The sequence below is a fragment of the Meriones unguiculatus genome, chromosome 19, assembly GCF_030254825.1.
Source record: "Meriones unguiculatus strain TT.TT164.6M chromosome 19, Bangor_MerUng_6.1, whole genome shotgun sequence".
Classification (NCBI taxonomy): Eukaryota; Metazoa; Chordata; class Mammalia; order Rodentia; family Muridae; genus Meriones; species Meriones unguiculatus.
In genome coordinates this window covers 14,476,122-14,500,658 of record NC_083366.1, presented here as the reverse complement: position 1 = coordinate 14,500,658, position 24,537 = coordinate 14,476,122, and the positions used below count along the sequence as shown (strand labels likewise).

Sequence of the window (24,537 nt, the reverse complement as noted above, 5' to 3'; positions counted from 1 at the left end):
TATGAGACCTGAGCAACATGGTATAAGGACCAGAAAGCATCTAGATAGACACTACAGGGTTGAGTTAAGATAAAAAAATTACTCTCTCCACATTTTGGTTTTCACAAAGTTCTGGGATTCTCACTGGAGTGTCCCCTCTTCCTCCACTCAGTAAGTGGGCTTGTGAGAGAAAAAATATCACAAATATCCGTTGAACATTTGTCTGCTCAGACCCTTGACTCCATCAAAAAAAGGAAGTGTGGACATTTCATATTTTGATACTGCTCACACCCAACAAATCTCCCAGTTTATCCATGAAATTTAAACCGGGGGAATGGGAATGACAATATGCTCCTACGTTGCTGAGCATTATTGCCTAGCTCTAACCTAAGCAAGCCCTGCAGCTCGGTCTCTAGGCTTTACAATTTCTTGATCAACTACCACTAATTCATTTACATGCTCCTCTCTTTTAATTATTGTCCTGGAAGATCATATGGCTGGAAAAATCACAATGATCAGGATAGGGGAAGAGCCGCATATGATGAAAGAAAAACCAGCAACTCCTCATTCCTTGGTGACTCTGCAGGAGGGGAAGCTCAAAACCATACAGAAGGTAAGCACCTGTGTTTTCCAGCAAGAGGCTGGGAGCACCCTTGCCTCAAATGTCCAGAACTGTTGGGAATGGGTCCTAGGGAAGGCTCAACCTTCCCTAGATTCAAGAAAATGAAAACCTTTAAAAAAGTCTGGTTGCAAATCCTGCACCTGCACTCAGTCCCTGGGTCTTCTCTGTGTGCATCCTCCCAGGTGTAGCTGGAGGTAGGAACCAAGCCAGGACCCCACAATCTCTTCATGGGTGTCAGCAATAGCTCCTTCATCAAGAACAGTGCTCAGCTGCAGCAGCCAGTGGAAACAATAGCAAGAAGTCGAAAGGAGACAACAGTTGTGTAGGAGTCCCTTCCAGAGTCATTCTCGTGCACAGCTGCTCAGGGATGTCACCAAGGGTGACATCATCTCCTTAGTTGCACTTTGGAAAGGTCGGCCACCTCCTTGTGCTGGAGGAAAAGAGCCAGACCTTTATCAAGATGAATGTGGAGGAGGCTGCCACCACCTTGTTCAAGTGCTAAGTCAGTGGGGCCCACGCTCTGTGGACAGCCCATTTATATCCAGTTCTCCAGCCTCCATCAGGACCAGCTCCATCAAGCAGGTACATGCTCAGGTGAGTGTGCGGGCATGAACTCTGTGCAGCTGGGAAGCTGGGCCTTGGCTGTCTCCACTGAGCTGAGGATGTGGGAATGGCCATAGCAAGCCTGAGTCCCTGTTCTGGCTGGTTTTGTGTATGACACAAGTCATGAGAGAGGAAGGAGCCTCAGTTGAGAAAAGTGCCTCCATGAGATGCAGCTGTAAGGCATTTTCTCAATTAGTGACCAATGAGGGAGGGCCCAGCCCATGGTGGGTGGTTCCATCCCTGGGCTTATGGTCCTGGGCCCTATAAGAAAGCAGGCCGAGCAAGCCATGTGGAGCAAGCCAGTAAGCAGCACCCCGCCATGGCCTTTGCATCAGCTCCCACCTCCTGGTTCCTGCCCTGTTTGAGTTCCTGTCCTGACTCCTTTTGGTGATGAACAGCAATATGGAAGCAATATTCAGCAATGTGTAAGCTGAATAAACCCTTTCCTCCCCAGCTTGCCTTTTGGTCATGGCATTTCATCACAGCAATAGAAACCCTAACTAAGACAGTCCTGGTGCTCAGTCAGTCAACCCTGTAGTGTCTGTTTAGATGCTTAATGCTCCTTATACCATGTTGCTCAGGTCTCATATTTTGGGAACACAAACCCTTCCTTGGGTATACAATCATATTTTTTTAAGATTTATTTTTATTTATGTATACCTTTCTATGTAAGTGTCTGCCACCTGTGTTTGTGCCCACGAGGGTCAGAAGGTGCCAGATCTCAGAGAGCTGCTCTACCCAGTGCACCTGGGTGTGCTCCACCAGAGTTTCCCTAGTTTTGGCACTGCCCTCAAGATGATCATGCTTACAAAGAACAACGGGTTCCAGATGCCGCTGCAGCATGCTGACCTGAGAGCGCTCAGCACACCGAGCTGACACTGGATGAGCAGAACACAGCCTGCTGCACGCTGCACGCCAACTTTTCCAAGCTCACCAGCTTCAGTGTCAAGTACAATGACAAGAGCACATACTGCACTCACCCTAGCCTCCCCTCTGGAGACAGCCAGGGCTGGTGGACCTAACCGTGGCCTCAGCCTTTCCGTTCTAACATTCACGGAGAGCTGGCTCCTCTTAGCTATACTGTGTGCAGCAGCCGAAGCCACGGAAGTTCGCATTGCCACCCTAGGCCTCATGGGTGCTGGGAGTTCCATCTTGCTGCTCAGCAACCTGTGCCCTGAAAGAACCACGCCCTAATGCCTCTATTCTCTTCTACATCTGTGCGACAAAGAAATAGGTGAAGATCTTGTTCAACAAGGATGACACACTGGGGCAGATGGCAGAGGCCTGCCAGGCCCCACTGGCCATGAGCCACCTGAATAAGCACAAGCTGCATGGGAAGTCATCATGTTGTCAAAGGACCAGAATGTGCAGCCGCCTTGTGAGGGTCAGAAGGACAAGGGCCCAACCTGAGACTGTGGCGGCTACTGCTGTGCTGCTTCATGAAGCTGGGCTTCAAGAACTTCTAAAACTTCTCCCCACCCTCAGCTACGCTGCACCTCTTCAACATCCTACCCTTGGTGTCTGAGGGGGACATCAAGAGCCTCTCCTCCAGCACCTGTGGCATGGTCAAAGGCTTCTGGTTCTTGCACAAAGACTGTGAGATGGCACCGACCCAGATGGGCTCTGAGGAGGAGGTGGTGCAGGCACTAATGGAGCTACACAACCATGACCCAGGCAAGTGGCACCACTCACTCACGTCCTTCCCCAAGTACACCATTGAGGTACCTGTGGACCATTCTAGGAAAGCCACGTTAAAAAGCAGCTGAAGTGACCTTAAAGACCCAGGATTTTGTTTTTTCAAGAGAGAGCAGTTGACCTTTTTTTTTTTTTTTTTAATTAAATCTAGACCATCTTGCCACAGTGGTAAGTGGCTCGGGCCACAGAGACCCCGTCAGGCTCAGCACGATGCCTTGAGGGGCCCAGGTGTGCGGCTATAGTAGTACCACAGAACACAGCGCCTTCCCCTGCCTTGCCAAACTCAGCTGCCTCGCAGAACACAGCCACTACTCGGGCTACCCGCGTTTGTCCCTCAACCTGCAGGTGAGCCAGGAGGCTTGCTCATGCTCCATAGGAGCTGGGGCCACTCCCTCGCCACCCCTATAACTAAGAGGCATGATTCTCCCATGTCTCTGGCCAATCCAGAGGGCCTATGCCATCCTTTGCTGTTGAGTCTAACGTGACCTTTGTATTCTATTCTGCACAAACACTGTGTCTGTGTCAAGCAATACTTCTACTCAATCAAATACCTTAATTGTTTCCACATGTGTGCATGAGATAGTGCTTCAAGTGACTTCTGTAGCACTGATATGATTGATAGAATGTGTATGCTCAAAGCTTATTTGTTCCCTGTTCTCTCCCCCTCCTTCCTGGTGGCCATATTGCAGGTGGGACTCAGAGTGGCCTGCCACCTGATCTACCTAGAGAAGGAGCTCTGAAACCTTCAAGAAGTTTCTGTCTTTAAATTTTGAACTAAAAATTTTGTTTCCTGCTCACCTCTGGCTCAGCCCAGGTAAGGGGCCGACCGCAAGCCTTAACTGCCCTTCCCAAACACACACCTCCACGACCAGTCTGTCTCCATGGGATGATGTCCCTGGACCCTGACGTTCTGTGAATGAGAGGGAAGTATGTAAATATTTATTATTTTTATGCCTGTATGGGTTGGAGATAGCACAGCCATTTTTTGTTTGTGTTGTGGTGGCAGATGCATACTTTGGTAACAACTGCAGTCTCAGTATTGTCCTGGAGATAGCCCTGGCCACATTCCATCCTGTCCTAGATGGTAGATGTGTGTGGGGGGCATTTATTATAGTCATTTTATAACCTGTAGAATTTTGTATTTGGTTTGGAGGCAGAGATGAAACCATAAGAACTGGTGGAGGGAGAGCCGGGCCACACCAGAAAGCTTCTCCATGAGGAAGGTCTATGGAAGGGTAGGCATCAAGTATTCACACCGATGGGCTATCCAAAGACCTGGAGGCCTTAACCACTCAGACATGTAGTTGGTGGCTTGACACTGTAAAGAGCACGCTTCTTAGAAAGCATCTCAAGATGCTCTAAGATTCTGCACTGTTAGGCAGATTCTTAACAGCATCCCCAAAGAGTAAAAGTTCTTCATCCAAGTCCCATATATACCTCCCTATGACTCATCCATGTTATGAAGGGTCATTGATGTAGACCTACTATGAGAAAAGGCTCTGCTTCCTTCCTGTTTATACCCTGGACCTTAGCCTGGGTTTGGCACTTATAAGCCACCAACTACATGTCTGAGTAGGTTATTAGTTTACAATGTCTTCAGCATATTTTCTCTGGAGACTTATCGTGTGTGTGTGTGTGTGTGTGTGTGTGTGTGTGTGTGTGTGTGTGTGTATTATGAGATGATAAAGAACCAAAGCCCTTTAGGATTCAAGCAGTGATACTGCCTGCACCCTCTTAAACCCGGAAACACTGGTAGACATCACCAACTCTTTTAATATCATTTTTCCTGTCAGCATACTTGTCCTTCACCATGAGAATCAATTAACTAGACTCACAGGGGCTCACAGAGACTGAAGTGACAACCAGAGAACCTGTGTCTGTCTAACCTAGGTCCTCTCCATATATATAATGGTTATTTAGCTTGGGGTTTTTGTGAGTCACCTAAGAGTGAGAGTGGAGGCTGTCTCCGACTCTTTTGTCTGATCTTGGGACCCTTTTCCTCCTAATAAGTTGCCTCATACAGCCTTGATATGAGGGGAGGTTCCTAGTCTTGTTGCAACTTGACAGGCCATGTTTGGTTGATGTCCCCGGGAGGCCTGCCCCTTTCTGAAGCAGAGAAAGAATGGATCTGAGGGAGAAAAGACAGGCGAGGTACTGAAAGGAGAGGATGGAGGGGAAAGAGTGGTCAAAATGTAGCGTATGAGAGAAGCATTTTTAAAAAATAGACAATAATTGGTCCCTGTCCTGACTTACCCTGTGTCCCCGTGTTGCTACTGACAACTCAGCATACTGAAGCAGCATCCTTGACCTTCTTAAGACAGGCTTCTGCCAGTTCCTGGGCTTATTTCAGCAAAGGCCTATGAAACAGCTAGAATGGTAAATTCTAGGGTTGAGAAACACCAGGTATTAAGACAATAATTTTGTAATGTCAAAAATGACAAAGTAGCTCCTACCCAAGAAACTCAAAGTGTCACCTACACTAAGCGCTCCCTAGACTCCTGTGGAGAGCTGAAGTGTGTATCCTCCTTTTCCAAATCAATTTTCAGGAGGAACTGATTCTCTAAATGAAATGATTTTCCACACTGAAGACAGGGATGGAAAGATATAGGGCTGAGACAAGAGACGGGTCCCCCTCTCGCTAACCCTTTTATTGCCTTTATTTTTCCTGGGAAATGTGAGAGTGAGCTGAACTATAATATAGGTGTATGTGTATGTGAAAATTAAAACTTAGAAAATGACCAAGTGACAAAAAGTAGTGATCACTAACCATCGATACAGAAGTCAAAAGAATTCATGAACAATTAATAGACAATTTAAGAGATGAATTTAAATAACTTAAATTTTCAATCAGTTTTAAGCGGTGTATATCAAGTGGACATCCCTCAAGTGGACAACACCACTGAACACATACTTCTTAGAAACAAATGAAAATGCATAGGGGCTTAATAAAGAATGTAAGACAATGTAAATGAAAGACTTTAGTGAGCAATGAATAGCTAAATAGTCCATAGATAAGAGTCCAACAGTGAAAAATGTCATTTCCTCAAACCTGATGTATGTTTAAATTTCAGATTCCCGAATAGGATTTGGAAACAAAAGGTATACAATTAAGATGTTCCTGAGACCAATAGGGAAGGAGAGGCTTCCTGCAGATACCACACTTTACCGATTTATGCTGGATTGATTGGTATGGCTGTAAGACGTGGGCTAACAGAACAGAGTTCTCCTAAATACTTGCATGATATATAGAGCTTTGTTTGGTCACAGACACAGAGGGAGCAGGAAGAGACAGACAATCCAGTCATGTGATCCCACATGAAAGAAATTAAGTTGCTTCCCTTTCTCAGCTGCTACTCAAAAATAAGTCAGGTGAATTTCATTAAATTCATCAGGAAAAGTGAGGAAACTTTTAGAGGAAATAGAAGTTTATCATTATGCTGAATACATTAAACAACCATGGCAGTATAATCCCGGAAGAAAATTCTTCTAAGTTTGACTTTAGCTGGATCAAGATACTGTGTTCAAAAGAGTGAAAATGCTACTAAGCGTTATATTTATAACTTAACAGAGTATAAGAATCATGTATGTAACAAAGAAACAAAATTAATAAGAAAAAGACCAGGTAGGAAAATATGCAAAAACAAGAACTGGATTATGTAAAAATGTCTCATGATAATTAGGTAAATGATGAAAATCATCTCACCCTTAGAATTAGATAATCCTTTCAGGTGGCAATTCAAAGCCTGCATACAGACATAAGAAACTAAAATACAAACAAAAAGAAGTATCGCCTGCCAACTGCTGGTTAACCTAGAATGTCTGTCAATATAGCAGCATGCCTCGGTGGCTGAAATCTGGCAGGCTTACTCTTTGCTGTGAACAGTACAGAAATGCATGCTTTTAGCTACCAGGAAACATATTTAAGAATGCTCAAATAACAAGGCCCTACTAGCAAAGTTCCGGAACAGTCTAGATGTCCATCTGCAGTACAGTGAATAAATGAAGTGTGGCACGTTCATAACTGAACATTGCTATGTCAGTATGAAGGAAGCGCAAAGTTAACATTAAGATGGAGAAGAAAGAAAAATTTTCAGTCAGCAAAGTGCTTGCCCTTCAGGTCTGAGGACCCGAGTTTGATCCCCAAAGCCCACCCTGGAAAGAGCCAGGTCTGGTGGTGCATGCTAGCTCTCTCAGGCTAGGGAGGCAGGGATGATGAACCCCTGGAGCTCACCACCCAGCCAATCTAGTCTATTCGGCAAGTCCCAGGTCAGTGAGAGAACCTGTCTCAAAGAAATTAAAAACAAGGTAGACAGTGCCTGCGAAATGACACCAGGGTTTTTCACTGTCCTCTACATAAAACACACACATATCACACACACAAACACAGACATGAAGAAGAAAATGGAGCACATTCACACGCACACACAATTCCTCAACTAGACAATATCAAACATTTTATTTAGAGATGGCTACACATACAGACCAACTCCCAAAAAAAAAGTGTTTCAGTATAATAGGAAAGAGAACCAGAAAGGCTATTGGGGATGAGCCAGGACAGAATGCACAGAATGGGCATGGGTTATGAGAGTATCCAAAGCTGACTGCTTTTCTAGTTCGAAGCCTGTCATCACGTTCTTATTTTTGGCGGTAGACAAATACGTGAAAATATATTTGATAAGGAAAGCATAAAATCCAGTGCTACGCTCCATAGCTTCAGAATGGTTAGTCTAACTGTATAGGAGTTCATTGAGACGTATAGAATTTAAGTCCGGTTCATTTCCCTGGGTGATGTTTTCTTCTAATAAAATTTATAAAATATAACAGAGAAAAGTAAAGGCGTAATTAACACAAACGCAGGCCAATGTCACATTCTTAGGAAGCTATTTTAGCTTCAGGCAGGACAAAGGCGGTGGCATGAGGCAGGGATAACCATTGTGAGCTACTGACATTGGTTCCTGGAAGCTGGAAGGCACACGGGTGCTTGCTATATTTTCCCTTACGCTGCACCTCTGATTTATTTGATATGTTCTTTTGTGGCAGGTGTGTATTTTGTACTTTTAATAAAAGAAATAGCCGTGTCTTTGCTTTAAGCCATTAACGATGCTGGAAGGCAGAGCTCTGCAGGCTGGAGGTCCACGTGGCCTCGTGTGCACTAATAAAATAGACCAGCTCACAAACACTAACTGTCCTCCATGTCCACATGGCTGGAGGCAGATGAAATAATAAGGCCGGGCCTGTGCATTTACGCTGAGTGCAATATTTCTGCGCAATATTGCACAACCCATAGTTCACTGACCCTTCATATTGGCAGCATGATCATAACAAAAGTGGACCCCAATTCAACTAGACCCAAAGGAGTGAACAAGTGAAAATGGAGGCCTGTACTATTCTTAACAACAACATCCACCGAAAGCCTAGTGAAGACATAAAGCTTCCCTCCACAACAGCACTGCATTCTCGCATCTCGTTAACCTGCCGACACTGTTTATAATGGCAGAGAAAGGTCACCGCAGCCTAAATCCACTCAGTAAGATTCGCTGCTGGGCTCTCCTCAAAACCACAAGCTCTATTAAATGCCAGCTCTCGTCTGCTTCCCAGGCAGGCCGTGAGAAGGTTACAGTGGGCTCAGGTGCGCCGAGTGGGCTGTGATTGGGTCTCACAATGATGTAGTGGCGATACTCTGCGTCACTCAGCGGCTTTCCTGTTGATCTGCAGGGTAGGCTGGCAATATCCTTGAGGACCCTGGCTTTGTAACAAATGCGGAAACTGAGGTCTGTTATAGATATTTTTAGTAATGACATCCCCTCCCTTCCTAAAATACCAATGCCAAGGAGGACCAGCCTGTGCAAATGCAGGCCCTCAAATGGGTTCACACGGGGGAAAGGATTGAGGGGAGTCCAACACCAACATGGTGCTGGAATTTTGTAATCATTCCATGGCATGGTAGGAAGGTAAAAAAGTTTCCCATGATTCTACCATCGTGTCACTGTGGTAGCCAGGTTTATGGGGAGGATTTTTTTTTTCTAAAACTTAAAATATTCACCTTACACTAAAAATCTTATTTACTCCAATTTAACAAAAAGTGATTAAGGAACTGCAAATCAAGAGAAACATCTAGGGTTGTTTTGTTGTTGTTGTTAATGTTCTTTTGGTTTAAAGAAAATACCTGCTGTGGTGATTCAGATCCTTGTAATTCCTGAACTTTCCATTTCAGCATCTGCCACCTTCATCTCAATGTTCCTGTTCCCAGTAGACTAAGAATTCACCTCACTCAGCTCACTTCCTGACACGGGAGCTTCAGGTACTGTTTGTGTCCTGAGCAAACCATTATCCAGGGACATCAGGTACCAAGAGATGGGAACAGACACAGTCTACACAATCTGGCTATGGCAGGGATTGTGAGTGGCAAATACCCTTCTGGAAAGAAAGCACATGAGAGAGGTAGATAGCAAGATGGACATTCTGGCTTCATTCACCGTTTGGGGAGTGATGTACAGACTGAAATACAGGTCCTTGCATGTCCTGGGCAAATGTTTAATCACAAAGCTGCCTCCACATTTCCATTACACAGAGGAAAATGGGGGGAGAGCCGGGTCAGCGGGTAAAAGTGCTTTCTGGGCAATCCCGAGAACCTGAGTTCAGATCGTCTGCAGTCTCATACTGCGTCAGCCATACCTGTGTGTGCCTGTTACCCCACTATTAGAGCTTGAAGGAGTATACAGAGGAAGGTTGCTGGAATGCTGACTTCCAGCCTAGCTGAAAAATCATGCACTCCAGAATGTGTGTGTGTATGTGTGTGTGAGAGAGAGAGAGACTTAATACTCAATGAAAAATTGTCTATGTACTAAGACACATCAACATTGAATATGGTAAACTTCCAAAACAAAAAAAAAAAAAAAGCTTACTTTTCTTGAAAATAGCCTGGGATGCAGCAGTTTAAAACTGACTCAGAGTAAATAAACAAGCCAAATGATCTTCTGGGAAAGGTAGTGACATCTTTGAGCTCTCCTCACCTAAGAACATTAGAAACATTTTTGCTTTTTACTTTCTCCCTATTACTGTTTTTATCTTTATAATTGCTTAGCCGAAAGTGTCTTCTTGGCTGTAAGAGAAAAAAAAAAATGCAAAAAGAGTTGGCTGGCCTGGCAGGGAATTTACTCCAGTCAAAACTCATCTCCAACTTCCTCCGGAAAGAAAATAGAGCCCAGGGAGCCTGCGGATATGCACGATCATAAACACGCTGTTGGATAAGTGTATTTCCTGTGACCACCTTTGGCCAAGGCAATATAATCCTCACAGGCAGGAGCATGTATGTTAGGGCACAAATATAGGCTAGCACTCCACGGAAAGGAGAATGTCAGGCCTCCTGCTCCAAGATATAAAATGCAGAGTCCCCTGGCCACAGGACGTGCTCTCTGCCATTCTCGCTCACCCTTGCTGTCTACCCTTGGCTCACCAAGGCCATCCTGTCCTTGTCTCTAGAAGACCCCAGCGTACCTGTTTGTGTGTGTTCAGGTGTGTGTGCGGGTGCCTGTGCCTCTCTGCACAGCCATGGAGAGGCCAGTGGGTGACTGGGTTGTCTTCCTAGCCCTCCCCAGGTTGTCTACACAGACAGGGTATCTGAACCTGAAGCTCCTTTGACTATAGATGGCCTGGCCAACAAGCCCCTGGGATCTTCCTGTCTGTGCCCCCAGTGCTGGGATCAACAAGGTGCAATGTCACACCTGGCTTTTTATGTGGGTGCTGGAGATCTGATCTTAGATCCCCACATTTATGCAGCAGCTACTTAACCTCCTGAGCCATTTCTCTGCCCTTGCTAGACGTCTTAGACTTTTAGCTACAGTTTGATCCATCAACCGGTGTCTGTTGCCCTCTCTTCCACCTACCCACAGAGACAGAACCCCGGCTCTCATGTTAAGCACACTGCCACTGCGCCACACTCCAGCCTTTTCCTTTGAATGTCTTGATGGTATTAGGAGGGAGGGTCCTTGGGAAACAATTCAGGTTAGACAAGGTCGTGAGGATGCTCCCCTCCCTTTTGCCACCATCACATTAGTGGCCTCATCAGAACAGGAGAGATACTGGAGCTGGCATTCTTGCTCTGTCTTACTATGGGATGCAGCAAGAGATGAAGTCCCATCATTCTGGACCTTCTCCACCACCAGAACTAGAAGAAACTATTATTTTTGTCGCTTCTATGTGATAGCAACATGCCTTTGTTATCTGCTTCCAGACAACCCCAAAATATCAGCTGACTCTATCTACTTACAGTACAGATAAAAGTCAGAGAGGTCAGGTACATTCCGTGTGGTGTGGCCATACTAACACTCAAAAGATCTCAGGCATAGCGGTGAAAGGCAGTGATATTTCAGATGCTTTAAAACTGCTGAAGTAAAAGCCGTTGGGTGTGTATACGCAACACTGACTCATTCCTGAGTTTGTCTGCCTCCTCATTCGCATCTTAAATATGTACACCGTCCCCAGTCCACTGCTGGCCATCTTCACCGTCAGTTCCTCCATCCTTACACCCTTGTCTTTGCTATTGTGCTGAGGAGGAGCAGTAAAGGGAAATAAAACCAATAGAACTCGCCTACCATTCCCACTCTCTCCCACTGCCCTTTCCTCTCTCTCAGTTAATAACTGGAAGGATGTAGCCTGCAACTCCCACTGCTTCCTTTTGCAAAAGGAAAGACATTGCTTACCGATCCTCGAGTTCACTGAGCCTGCACACAGCACACAGCACTTCTGAGCACAGTGCTGCAGCCATCCAGAAACGGCTGAATGGGGCTACGGCATTTGGTGAAACCCTTTTCCCAGTATCCCACCAACCACATCTCTGATGGAGACAGAAAACACCAGCTCTCCATGGGATCTTTCGGGCGGCTTTATGTTTTTTTTTTCTCTTAAAAAGGTCAACATTATATAAATGATACACACACACCTCAGCCTTCCAAATTAGAAAATAACATTTGGATCAAAAGAGATGGAGACAGTAATTCTATGACACGTGACTATTAAAATGAAAAAGGGAACAAGCATCTTCTATACTCTGCAATCTCCTATATCTGGCATTTTAATGCTACCCCTGTTTCTGACTGGGCCAAGAAAAAAGCTGCAGAAGGGGTCTGGCCCAGTAGTGAGGTCAGAACAGGATGACCATTGTCATAAGGATAAAAGATATATCTAGTCATGAGTTACGGTTGACACATTCCTAGAGTTAGCCCAGGAGAGTTAGGTTGGGAAGTGGACAAAGGCTGTCTTCGGGGCCTTCTGTTTCTCCCGCACCCACTAGAGAGTACCTGTTCCGAGTATCCTGTAGTCCCCACACTGGAGCCCATCTCTTTCTAAGTATCTGCATAGGCTAATAAGCTCCAACTCTATGTGAAATACTTTTTGTAATATCGTGGCGGTACTGTTTAAGAAACACATGAGGCAAAGACTTCTCATCCGGAAGTAGAGGTGAGATGCACCAGTCTATTTATGATTGAGTGAGTGCCGGGGGACTGGATTAGGGTGTGCTCCTGGGACCAGAGGAAAGAAGGGATAATAAAGCCTGGGCTGAACACGAAGTGCTGTATTTTGTAGGGGCTTTTGTGAATTGAGAAGCTTAAATATATTAGCAGTCTTATTATTTATTTTATGTGGATGGGTGTGCGGCCAGCTTGTCCGTCTGTGTATTACATGTATGCGATGCCTGTAGAAGCCAGAAGAGGGCAGTAGATCCCCGAGAAATGGAGTTACAGTTGCGTGCCACCGTAGGGTTGCTGTGAATTGACCCTGAGTCCCCTAGAAGAGCAGGCAGTGATCATAACCGCTGAGCCATCTCTTCACGACTGAAAAGTTGAGATCTAACATCCCTTCTGTAACAAGCGAGCAGCTGATTTCTGCAACTCACTGTCTGTAAAATGAGAGTCATGGAGATTTGAGATGTCCTGAAGCCAAAAGTAGTTCAATGCCTATTGTTATAAAAAACAGTTCCTTTGCTCACCCGTTTATCTAAGGTTGTTTTCACACTAGAGCGATAAGCTTGAGCAGTTACAAAAACAGCCCCATAACCTGCAGACTTATTATGTAATCCTTCCAGAAAGAGCTTGATAACTTGTGCATTATGCCACAACCCCCACGTCCAGATGACTAAATGAACGAGAGACGTGCCGGACATCAGCGCGCACAAACAAGGACAAGCCTAGGATGTCCGTGGTTTGGTTTGCATCTTCTCGGTTTTGAGACAAGACTTAGTAGGGGTGACTATTTCTCCACAGAAAGAAAGACACAAAGAAACTTGGAATTCGCTCTCAGTATCCGTATGGGTTGAACTTCATGCTTTACGGGCACCCAGTGCTCTGTCTGAGGGCACCAGCCATGTAGCCACGAGGGATTGTAAGTCCACCATTGCCCGCTCTTGCTCTTCCATGTAATTTTGTCTCCCATCAGTAATAGGAACTGCCTGTAGGGCCTTGTACATGCTAGGAGATACTCCACCACAGGGCTGCATTCCTGGCTTCCCATGTGCATTTTCACGTGGCATCATTTAGGAGAGAATGTTTCAACCCAGCAGCTGATAAATCTGTCCGTGAGGCACCTGAGCCCAGGGATTCCACTCTGACCGTTGGCCAGCTATGTGGTGGTGATCGGTCATGTGTTAATAGATTTTATAGGGAAAAGCACGTCTGAATACTAGGTGGTAGGGAGGAAGCAACAAAATAAAGGGCTGTGTGTGAGGGGGCGTATCAGAGGGCAGGGAGCGGCTGTTCAGAGGCACACGTGTGGGAGGAGGTCATGTGGAGGAGGCTGGGGCAGTAATGTGGAAACATTTAGGGAAGAGTTTCAGATTCCGCACTGAAGAAAGAGCTGACCTTTGTTCCAGAATAACACGGTGTTTGTGGTTCAACTTTATGGTGGAGTTACTCACAGTTCTAGGGAAAAGGTAGATTGCAGGCTAACCAAAAGTCTGTATTACTCAGGATTGAATTATTTTCCTGGTCACAAGATATCCTTTGCTCTGGCTGGGTCAGTCTTGGAGGATGGGTATTTAGAAGTCTTATAGACATGAGAATTGCCAGGAGGCTAATTCCATAATCTATAGACAAGACATCAAGCTTCTTGTGTTAAAAGGTCTTTATCCTATTCTGTCCCATGGCTGACTTCTTCCCTAATTCTCATGGAAACGTTTCTTTGTTCTGATTGTACTCTAGCTGTGAGAACTTACCTCAAAGGACTGTGCTGATTCAGTGGTATGAATACAGTCTTGCGGCCGGCCACAGAGAAGCCGTGTGTGGAAGGCCATATGACAGCAGTGCCTCTCAACCTTCCTAAGGCCGTGACCCGTAGTCCAGTTCCTCAGCTTATAGTGACCCCCAGCCACAAAATTCTGTTGCTACTTCATGACTGTAATTTTACTGTTGTTGGGAATTGTTATGTAAATATGTGCTGTGCAGGATATGGGATATTTGACCCAGTGGGGGTCTTGACCCACAGGTCAAGAACCATTGTGCTAGAGGAAGGGAAGCTTTCTGTTTACAAGACCACTAAAGGTTCCAAGGAGGGGCCACTTGTAACACCCTGCTACTTAATATTTGTGATGAACCTGACAATTAATGAACTTTTTTTTGTACCTTCTTTTTCAATTGAGATCGCTGAAGAAGTTGAATAACTTTGCCAGCTCCTGAGTAGAAGAGCCTGATTTTAAAACAAGACCTTCTAACTTCTCTCCCTGCAGGACACCTTACCTCCCCTGCCTCCTCAACCACCTCCCTCCCCGCATCTGCCCTCTTTAGAGTCCTGGCCCTGAGCACAGATGCCCACCTCCTGGGAAATAAATGAGCTGCCTCAGTCAAGCAAGCCTGCTGCCTCAAAAGAGCCAGTAGCCTGAAGGAAATTCAAGGGAGAGCCACATGAATAATTAAGACCCCAGAAGAATTGATCTGTCAGGGAAGATTAGAAGAATCCAATAAAATGTGCTTTGCCTAAGCTAAGACATGGGAGGAGGGGGGTGTTGAGAAGGGAACAAAGTTATCACAGGGTAGGTGGGCTTTCTGCTGGCTACATGCAGCACAGAGAGGCAAAGATGAGAGGATGACATGAAAAGAATACAAACAGGCAAAGCTGGAGGACAGCTTCCCAGGGAACACACTTCCCCCGGAACCCACTGAGGAACTGTCTATGCGCCTAAGTCAATGAACAACATACCGGCAGTTCTGGTCCCGCTTTCTAAGCAGACTGCATTTCCTTAACAGAAAATACTGTATTCAGAGTCCTCGAGAGGTCTTTTCTATAATGGAAGTTTTGGTTTCTTTAAAAACTCAGTTATGTTATGAAAATACGTTTTGGTTTTAACCCCAAGTGGGATTTTAGTCTGGGCTTTAGTTTGTCCACAGCTGATAATTGCTTCCTGCAGGGCATGGCCTTTGTCAGTTGATGCTTGCCTTGTGCAGCACGGAGAGGGGAGTGGTCTAGGACTCAGAGGGATATAGATAGGAGAGCCCAGAGAGAGAGGATGTGCAGTGTAATGAGTGACAGTTTGGACAGGTGGAGAAATGTCTCAATGTCTCTTCTCAGCTTAGAAGAGACTGCTGTCTTGTTTGTTGTTGATGGAGATTGGAATAGGCCCTAAAAACCCGTTGATCCTAAACAGCTAGAAAAAGTAAAGGGCTCTGTGCTCTACCTCTCTCCTAACCTTCTTTCTTCTACCTAGGGTTGGGGGGTTAGAAGGGAGAGACTTTAAGGAACCCAAAATAAAACAGAGTTTAAAAATGAGTATCACGCTCTTCAACAGCCAGGTTGTCCAGGTAAATCATATGTGAAAATGAATTACTTTATTGAGCCCATCAGTTCTCAATTATACAAGAGAGCCAGCTGAGAGCTATGCTGGATGAACATGAGCGTGACTTTTCTGGGCTCTGCTCTTTATGCCACACAGACTTCCTATCCCACATCTGCTTGCTCAGGGTACTCTGCAAGATACTGTTTTCTTTTGAATTCCAGGACCTACCCCATCCTTATTCATTTCATGTGACAGTTCTTCAGCCAGGCACTAGGCTAAATGCCAGCCGACTGTGGTGACAATGATAGGCCTACACCTTGACCTCGTAAGGCTGTGTGATCCAGTGATGGAGATCAGCATTTGAGTTACACCTACAAAGGCCATCAGTGTAAAATACTGTGAATGACCATGAAGGAAAAGAAAGGAACATAGTGCCCATCACGTGATGAAACAGAGGATAGCTCAATGCAAGAAGGCAGAATAGTTGGGATGCCAAGTTGCTAAAATAAAAAATCCTGACTGATGCTCAGAAGGCCATTTAAACATGACCTCTCTCAGCTATCTATCTATCTATCTATTTATCTATCTATCTATCTATCTATCTATCTATCTATCTATCGCCTCAGGCAATCCTTTTTAAGTACCTTCATGGAACAGAACAGGGCCAGCAGTAAGCTCTATACTTAAGCTTCAAATCTAAATACAGGGACTCTCAGGAGCAAAACTTGACAGGGAAAAATGGCTTTGATCTTGGAGGAATAGGAAAACGTGGTGTTATAAATAAAGTGTCTCCAATAGGAATCCTATTCTTCAAACAGGGCCAATCCATGGTGCCCAAATTTGCCCTGCAGCAGTGTGTCACTGTAGAATCCTCCAAAGAGCCCTTGTGAAATGGCAGTGCCTGCCTGTGCCCAAGCATAGGGCCATCCAGCTACAAAAGCAGTGCCGGTGACATTTTCAAAAGGTTCCTTCAAAGGACCCTTAACCCCCATGTTTAACACTACCAGGACTGAAATCAGTTCTCTAGCATGTACGCAACTGCTTCACATAGGTTAAAAGAATGAGCCCATTTTAACTCCAACAAAGATTCTGCTCAGCTTGGTCAAAGTAATGCTTAGTGGATGCTACTGTGCTAGTCATCCTGTGGTAGACTGCATCTGGAAAGCACAGGCAGTGTTTGGAGAGATGGTCATCACAAGCACTCAATAATGTCAGCTGGTGCTACGTCCTTGCCTTGGGAATAACCTTCAAGCTGAACTCCTCCTGGAAAAGAAAGGTGAAACACGAAAATCTGTAACGTCTTGGTGTTCGGTTCCAACACTATAAAAAGATGCCCAAAAAAACAGATGAAATTGAAACATTTATTTAGGCTCATAGTTTCACAGGTGTCAGGCAGCAGTTGACTAGCTCTATCGCTGCTGAACCTCTGCTGAGGCTGAGGTGGAGACAGAGTGCTGCCGCTCACGTCATGGTAGCCAGACAAAGAAAGAGAGGCAGAGGAGGTAGACAAAAACAGACTGCTCAAAGGCATGACCTCACATAGCCAAGAACCACTGGCTGACAGTCCACCGGGCTGTGAACTGATTCCTACACTTCTTGACCCAATCCATCCAATTTTATTGACCCAGCCAATAAAATAATAGCATCAGCTGGGGACCAAGTCTTTAATACAGAAACTTCTGGGGGGATACACTTTTAATCTAAACCATAAAAGTATCCTTTTTGGATGCCCAGAACCCTAGACTGCATTGAAGGTGGCACAAATGGAAAACCAGTAAATCCAACTGTGTTGGGCTGTATCAGAGATGCCAAGATGACAGGCATGTACTATGGCTGAGATAAGGAAATTTAGGGCTTACGAATAAGAAGTGGAGAAACCAGGTTTCCAATAGCTTTTTTTTTTCTACCCCAATCCCAATTATTTTAGCCCCATGGCCATCATTCTTCTTTCTCTCTCTGAATTTTATTATTATGTTTATCTTATATTAGAATCATTTAATATTTACTTTTTAACGAATGGCTTACTTCACATAGCATAATGTTCTCAAGGTCTGTCCACATTGTGGTATATATCAAATTTCTTTGCTTTTTAAGGCCCGAACAATATTCCATTGCATTTATATGTCTCTGGTGGAAGCTTGGACACCTTATCTTTTGACTGTTGTTGAAAGGTTGTTAGAAAGATGTAGAAGAAACTCAGAAGATCCACTTTCAATCCCAGAAGTAGAATTGCTGAATCTTACAGTAATTCTGTTCTTTAAGGTTTTGACATGCTTCCCTCCGTTATAGTTGCACCATTTTATAGTCTCACAATCAAGGCACAGCAGCCTCTACTTCCCACAGTCTCCATGCCCTTGCTGTTCTCTTCAGGCTTTTGTTTCATGAGCATTTCTGTCATTGGAGGGTCAGTGTATCCCACTTGGCTTTGACTGGTTAGCATTTTCCTAATGATTATGACCTTGGAGGAGGTAGTATTGGTAAAACATGTGAAGTCATTCTTGGGCATCTATAGGTGGCATCTCTTTATCTCACGATGTACATCTACATTTTCCATCCTCTGATGCTGTCAACTGTGTACCATTCTGGTGTTCCCTAAAGGAATAATTGGCTTTAGGACATCTACCATCCTCTCCTATGGCCAAGCTCAGAGTGAATGTTTTGTTCACTGGGACTGTGATAAGGACCATCTATATCCTGTAGGTCTCCTTCCAACTGTGCCACTGACTGAGACTTTCTCCACCTGAGAACCTTGTCGCCTAGCAGAAGAACCATCTTTCCCCACAAGCACACAAGTCGCAATTATGTGTTTCAAAGAACAAATTCTTCCAAGGCAGTTCTCGCCAAGTAGCAAAGGGATGCTGGTACAGCAAGTACACCAACACTTGGGCCCATTTTCCTTGAGTTGGATAACTCTAGGGTGGACCCTTGATTTTCTGTGGTATCCCCATGAGTGGTTACCACAAATTGAGCAGTATCTCTCTGCTTCCACCACAATACTGTGCTCATGATTTGACAATGTCTCCTCTCTTGACTTCAACCTCTCCATTCCACATATGCCCACTTCTTTACAAAGGTTTGTAACTGTGCTGCCTAGAGTAAAGTTTCATGCTGTGAGAACAGTAATGCATGTGTAACACACACACACACACACTCACAATATACACACATACCATACACATAGGAACATTAAAGTTGCAGCAGGAACAGTAAAGTTCTTCATTGGGGAAAAGACTTACACAAGACTTAAAAGGAAAATACAAGTCAATCAAGATCAAATGGAAAAGAAGTGAAAATCGTCTTTCTCCAACACACACAGGCCACCAGCTCTATCCTTGTGAGAAATGAGTTTACTGAGGAGAAACCCATAGACTGAAACACACAGGAGCCACAGTAACCAGGTAAATCACATGATATCATAAGTAGCTGACCAAGCAGAGAGGACACTAGGATGATGTGTCCAATGCTGGGTTGACAGACATCCTAATAAGAGCAGTAGTGATGTCTAAGCAGCCATCAATGTTAGGAACTGTGATCGAGGTCCTTCTGTACAATGCACTGTGCATTTTCTACGCGGGAAGGAGCTAAAGAAGTCTGGTTTGACATCTAACCCACAATTCAAACCGATGGCACTCTGAAGAGACTGTACTTGCGACAAGAAAAGAGAGAAGAGGTTTTGACTCCACTTGGCTTGAACTGTAGTATTTATAATCTTCACCTTAACATTTCTCAAGTTTTTGAAAACGTGACACGATTTACCCATTGACCAAATGATATAGTTTATCTTATATATCTGAAACTCTCAACCTAGAGAAATGTATGTGGTGAGGGGAGGACTGGGGTATGAAGGAAAAGGGAACCTGGGAGAATAGTTGAGAAGGGAATTTAGGAAATTAGTAACTATATAAAGATACTTGTTTTGGGTTCTGGGAAGAGTCTACTCCCCTAGCTGACATAGGCCCAAGAAAATGGAAAACACTTGAAACAAAGCTGTATTTCTTGAAGGCAGATCTTTTTCCCCTTTTCTGTTACTAGTATACATGGCCAGTTGACAAATCTTCCTTTGAACAATGAAGAGAAAAAACAATTCCCAGTAAGCCAAAACTCAGTCTTTCAAACAAAAGAGGACCCCTTCATTGGAGGCTCATTTCTAACCCATCAGCTACAGTTAAATGCAGCCATTTTGGAAGAGCCTTTCAAAGTCTATTGATGGTCAAATTGTACTATTGATTGATACAAACTGCAGACTCAGAGCCCACATCCAAATTCCTTTCAACTGGTCTTGAATGGCAGTCTTTTCTTCTGACTTCTCATATGTCTCTCTGCTACATTTTTTACAGTCCACTGTCACCAGGAACATAATAAACATTTAAAAGTTTCTAATTTGAGCCCAAGAATAAATCAGAGAAATATTCAGGGAAGAAATCAATACATCATGAAGGGGCAGAGCTTTTCAGGGAGACTGATCAGCCAATCACGATGAGCGTGCCTAGTAGGGGATCATACTCTCCAAAACCAATCTAGAAAAAGAACGAACATAAGCACACTCTCTGCCTTGTCTTGCAGACATCTAGAAACAATGCTTTACATTGACCCCAGGGAAGAACCCCCTCTCCCCAACTGGAACACATTTGTCATTTGTTAACCCCCAAGAGAAAACCAGAGGGGAGACCCAGGAGTAGTCCTTTTTCAGGGTGACAGGCGGGAAGTCAGCTCCACTGCGGGACTTTCAGGAGCAATGATTGGGAAGCTTCCGTCAACAGTGTTGTCCAGCAGTGTTCATTTGCCCTTCCCCACCCCCCACCCCCACATTCTTTCTCAGCAGGCTCTGGAATCTGTCTCAACAGGGTCGGTGTTACAGGCACACGGAAGCAAACTGATGCTTCTGCCTCCTTGGAAGCGGTCCTCACTCACAGTACTCCCTCACAGAGTCCTAACTTCACTTTCCTACTCCCTGCCTTGCTGTCCTTTCCTCCTCTCCACTAGATTCATTGTGATTCTGTTGTTAAGAGGTAGTGGCCAAAATTCACAGGCCAAGTGTTCAAAGCACATGAAGCCACATTGTTCTGCTTGCCAAATAGACAACCTTTGATTCAAACAATGAAGAAACCCCCAAATTTTAGCACTTTGAAGCTCTGTCTTTCAGACAAAGGAGGGCTCACTTACCACAGTTTCATTTCTAATCCTTCAGCTACAGTTAAATGTAGCCATTTTGGAAGGGCTATTGATGGCCAAATTGCACAATTGATTGATACCGACCGCAAACTCAGAACCCCATCCAAATCCCTTTAATTGGTCTTGAATGATAGTCTTTTTAAATTGCTTGGGCAGGGAAAGAAAAGAAATGTGCCAAAGACAACTTGCACAAAGAAAATTAACGCCCTGTCTTTGTTTCATTTTCTCTCTGGCGTAGATACGGACTTCCAAGTTATTTTTTTTTCTTGAGAAGTTGTAAGAATGCGAACAGCAGTTGGGACTTTTCTTGTTCAGTTACCATAATTAGAAAAATAGACTAAAATTATGCAGAAGCAGATTGAGGGGGAAAGACAGCCCTGCTTTCATATGAAATAGTGAATTCTTTTTTTAAATTCAAAGATGCTTCTCCCTCTGTACATGTCTTTCATCTCAGAGTAGTTACTGCACTGCTTTTAAGTCTCAGGTTTAACAGCTAGTGCTTTCTTCAAAGAACTGGAGGCATTGATTGGAAGTGCCTCCATGGCCACTGCTGCTGTTTACTAAAAAGGTGTTCTGGAGCTTCGGAGATGGCTCAGTCACTAAACCACTTGCCATGCACACATGAGACCCTGAGTCTGACGTGCCATACCCCAGAACCCATGGGGCAGGGAGGTCAAGTCTATGGCCATAATCTCAGCTCTGTGCAAGTGGAGAGGAGACAGGAAGAGCCCTACGGCTTCCTAGCTACTCAGCCTATCTGAATTAGTAAGTTCCAGGTCGAGGGAAAGACTGTATCAAACAGCAAAATAAAGAACAATTGAAGAAGATAGTGATGTTAACCTTGGGTCTTTGCAGGTACCCCCCCCCCCACACACACACCACACATTCACAGGTATACAAGTGAGAAAAGGGGGAGGTGCGTTCTGATACCTGCCTCCTACTAGAATGAAAGAAAGTACAAAGACTAAAGGAAAATCCCTTCTGGTCTGATTTCATACACCTTCCTTCTGCTGTCCTTGTATTTCATCTAAATATCCAGCAAACTGGCCGTTGTCCAGTGTACTTGTGATTTCCTTTGTCCTTGCTCGTTTTTATACCAGGGCGTCACTCTTCCAGACATTCTCGTCCAACACTATAAACTGTGCTCTGATACCTCCTCGGGGTCTAATACTTTGTGTGTAGCCCCAACTCCCTGGCCACCTGAGACCGCTTCTTTGAATCTCCACAGCATTTATGTCTATCTCTCTTTGGCTTTCCCAGTATTTGTCTTTGTTCCTTTCTTTATGCTCTCAGCCTGCTCACACTGAAAAATCCCTGAATGGAGTACTGTCTTGGACAATGTTTCACTTCCCTTCAGTACTTAGCCTGGAGCCTGGGTGCTATGAGCAGCATTTACTAGGTTACTTTTTAGATTTCCCTTCCTCTTTTATGTATCTCCAAGCCTGAGTTCACCAGCAGAGTCGCTCTCTACCAGTCACTACAAACCCGGCCCGTTGTGGTCATCATATACCTGGGATGCTGCATTGTCCTTCCCATTCCTCTCCTTGTTGGATGACCCCACCATCAGCCAAGTCTTCTTTGAAATAATGCTTGTTGGGCAGATATTCAGAAAACAGCTATGTCAGCCTTTGTGACATTTAGGTAAACTCACCAAGCTTTGAATGGAAGGGTCACAGTACATGTGTGTGACACTAAGATGTCAATTGTAACTCCTGTTGCTGTGTGCAAGAAACCATGCATGAGCCAGTTTGATCCCTCAGAGTCTCCTGCACACACTGTATACTTTCTTTCATCAACTCCCCTTGTCAGCTGGCTGTGTTGGTTCCATGTTGCCCCTATAACTCATTCCAAGCAGGGTCTCTTGTTACAAAGTCCCACTCTGCCCTCCCATATTTACATAATCTTATACATTCTCCCTCCAGCCTCTACACTACTCAACCCCATTTGTTTCCCTCTCCTTTCCTTCTTTTTGCCTTTCTGTCTTTTTCTTGTGCCCCAGCCCAAGCCAACACCCATCTGTCTCCTAAGAGGCTCTGACAGCCGCTCCAATGAAAAACAATCTCTTCCTTCTTTGTCTTTCCAAGTGTGGATAGTTAAATTATACAGCAGAACGCTTACTCCTCTTCATCTGGCATGTCACCATTTAGGTTTAAATGTTGATTTTTCAACCTGGATTTTAAAGTCCCTGACAACAGGGATGGAGTTTTCTTTCTGGGTTCATGGGTTAAATGTCAATCAACCCTTGATATCTGCTTAGTAGGAGATGCAAGATAGTTTCCTGGCAATTTATGTTAAAATTCACTTGATATTTTAAAAGTGTGACAATCCATTTTCTCAGTGAAAGTAAAAAGAGTGAGGGAGTGATCTGAGGAAGGGAATGAAATTTGGGTATAATTCTTGGGATATAAAATTAAAAGGCCATCTGCCTTTGAGATGTGGCAGATGTGCAATTGATATTCGCAGCTCATTTGCCACTTGAATTTTGCAGACATTTAATGCTGTAATTGTTTATACAGTAAGATTATAAATACCCTTTAGAGACCAGCTCACTTCACTCATAATCTACCTCCTCCCAACGAGCTCATACAAACTGGCTCTTACTGAGCTAGAGTTTCTAAAGTAGAAACTTTAAAAAATTGGCATGGTGCATTTTTTGAAGACAGTAATTGGATAATATAAAATTTTAAGGAGATATAATCTTGATCTATCATTCCCCACCCAGAATTTTGTCTCATGCCATGCTCCAGCCATTTGTACAAAGATGCCTGCACATGAATGTTCACTGTAGGGTAGTTTGCAATTATAATATATTAAAATAGCCTAAATGCCCATCACTGAGAGACTATTAAATACATTGTGTGTCATCCATGTAACAAAAACAGTAGAGCCTTTATAAAGAATGTGATTGAGCTGTAAGGACTAAGAAGAAATGAGGTCACATATGTGCAGGAAATTTCTGCAAAGGCACACACACACAAAAAAAAAACTAAGAACCTGAGGTAGGAGGGAAGCTCATTTTTATTATATAGTTCTTTGTATTTAAAACTATTTTAACCATAAAAGTGTTTTTATTTTTAAAACCAAAAAGGGAATTTTCAAATAAGGATATTCAGAGGGCTTAGAATGAAGATGCATATGGCTGAATATCTGTAAAGGTTTTTAAATCTTTATGATATTACTTTTTGTCTATATGATTATAATTGAATAGGACCCATTTTTTAAAGTGGCTTGCTCTTTCTTTATCAGGTTTTAACTATTTTGTTATCATTATGCAGGACAGGCACATGACTGTGGCAGAGCCTGGAATGGCAAGAGATTAAAGTTGGGTAGGTTTCATACTCTTTGTATCAACCACTTTCACAGAATGATGACTATATTCTGGGGTTTCTCTGGAAAAATTCCTGTCCTAAATGAAAGAAATCATTTGCCTAGCATGTCCTATTTTTTTTTTATTCCAGCTATGCCTCCATTACCCACAGATAGTGATTTTGGTTATCTGTGTACTAGCCCTTAGCATCTCCTTTGCAACAAGAAGAGGCTAAAATGATCAGCTACATCTTTCCTCACCTTCAAGAAGGATGCAGAGACCTTTACTTATAGTTTTAGCTGCAGACAACGAAACCCAGTCTATTAGTTTAAACAGAAAGGCATTTGTGACAAGGTAGTAGAGAGAGAAGAATATATCAGTAAAGGGATGGGGAGT

The 24,537-nt window shown here is 44.1% G+C and overlaps 1 protein-coding gene and 1 pseudogene across 1 annotated transcript in view; one reads left to right on the top strand and one right to left on the bottom strand.

Annotated features, from left to right (window-relative positions):
- Nucleotides 1–24,537, bottom strand: part of Frmd4a (FERM domain containing 4A) — a 577,932-nt gene that overhangs the window by 534,423 nt on the left and 18,972 nt on the right. The gene's annotated exons all lie outside the window — the stretch shown is intronic.
- LOC110554700 (polypyrimidine tract-binding protein 1-like) lies at nt 829–2,987 on the top strand (annotated as a pseudogene).